Here is a 2200-nt window from a genome sequence, read left to right as displayed (position 1 = left end):
ACGTGGATTATGGAGAGGGCGAGAACATGGGACGAGAAAAGAAAATTGCAGACCATGCGTTAGTGTTTATGATACAGGGTGCTAAACATAAATACAAGCAATATATTGCGCACTATTTTGTGGAAGGCACAATATCAACAGCAAAACTGGCAAAAATTATATCGGACATCATCAAAAAATTAAAAGAAATCGGATTTATGGTTCTAACAACAGTTTGTGATCAGGGATCTACAAATATAGGAGCTCTTAACATGTTAAAAAGAAACTGTGGACAAGGCATAGATAGCAACTTTTTCTCTGTAAATAATGACAAAATTTTTATAATCTATGACATCCCTCACTTGTTCAAATCATTACGAAACAATTTCTTTAAAAGTGGAAATATGTCTTTCGATGGAAAAATTGCACAATGGAGGCATTTGGTAGTTGCAGAAGAACACAACAGAAATTTTTTAAATTTTAAAAAACTGAATAGTACTATTGTAAATCCAACATTCAAAACTAAGATGAGGGTGAAGAATGCTGCGCATGCTCTGAGTAATACCGTGGCAGCTATTTTAAAAATGATGGCATGGAAAGAAGTTTCTGATTGCAATGATACAGCATTTGTGATTGAACAGTTAGATAAACTATTTGATTGTACAAATGGTCCATCATCTTTAAATGACGTAAAGAAAGGGATCCGGGAAAATGTTTCCACATCAAGTAATCACATTGAGTCTTGGACCTTTTATACTGATAAGTTAAAAACCATAAAATTTATAACAGCAGAAAACACGATACTAAAAAATGTTAAATGCGTAAAGGGATATCAAATATCTATCAAATCCTTAAACGATATTTGGGAAAAGTTAAAGAATGAAGGGTTTAAATATATGAACCTTAGACACTTTAACCAAAACTCTCTGGAAAACTTATTTGGAATCATTAGGCAACACAGTGTAACCAATAGAAATCCCACTATCACGCACTTTACTGCAGCACTTAAAACAAGCATGGTTACTGGGCTGAAAGTGCCTCATAGCAGAAGTGCTAATTGTGAAGCAGACAACAATAAACATATGCTGGAATATAAACACATTTTAAAAACAACAGAAATAAAAATTAATGTTCAAGATTCCACAGACACTGAATTTTATCCTGTGTTGTCTATCCCGGACCCTGAAAACTTAGAACAGCCCATTGAAAATTTGTGTAGCCTTGAAAACCAACCAGTAGTATATGTAAGCGGGTATTTAGCTGCCAAACTATTACAGAACAGTTCTTGTTTAATTTGTGAAGAGTGTTTGAGCGTGAAAACTCCTGTTGACAATGATTTGTATGCATATATATCTCTTCGCGAATGGTGGCATGATAAAAAAAGTCTCGTTTATCCAACAATTCAATTATGTACCACCGTAAATGAAGCTAAACAATTTTATCATGACCATATTGCCGACCAGATATATATGGAAAATGTTGGAAAATTCATTTTCTTAATGTTGAGTACAAATTGTAATTTTAGTTGGTTTAAATGTCAACAACATAATAAAGAAATTTATGATAAGATGTTTAAAATATTAAGTTACCTTTTTCTAAGAAAAAGTTGTAAAATCATTAATGACAGCTTCATAAAAAGTGAAAACAATTTTGCTGACAAAAGTAAAAAAGCACAGCAACAAAGCATTGAAAAGTAATCTTGAGGCTGAGGTTCGATCAGCTGATAAGAAAATTAAAGATGTTTATAAATAAAAATCCTATTTTTTCTTAGAAAAAGTTGTGAAAATAAAAGTTTACAAAATTATCATTTCTGTACTTTGTTATAATTTTCAATAATTCCTCATGCCTACAACTGCTATGTCATGTTCAATACTTATTGTAATATACCTATTTTATTTCGAAATAAATAATTTACGTTACAAAACTTCGTTTTACTTACACATAGTATAAAATAAAAATAGTAATCATTAAAATATTGAAGGTTCCTATACTAGATATCGATATGCAATTACAACCCTAGCAAAGTATCGATAATCGATAAGTTATTACGAACGTCACTAATACTGTCAGAAAATAAGGCATTATGTTGGTAGCTCCGCCCGTAGTTTGTGCGGTTGGTAAAGATTTGCGGGTCGTTCTCTAAAATGCATATGTGTGCGTGAGCTCAAAAAATATCTATGGAGTGCCGTCTCTTACTCTTTTATGCTCTTTGGTCTGATAG

Source organism: Ostrinia nubilalis, chromosome 9 (genome assembly GCF_963855985.1).
Source record: "Ostrinia nubilalis chromosome 9, ilOstNubi1.1, whole genome shotgun sequence".
In the NCBI taxonomy this organism is placed as follows: Eukaryota; Metazoa; Arthropoda; class Insecta; order Lepidoptera; family Crambidae; genus Ostrinia; species Ostrinia nubilalis.
Note: the sequence above shows the minus strand (reverse complement) of the source record.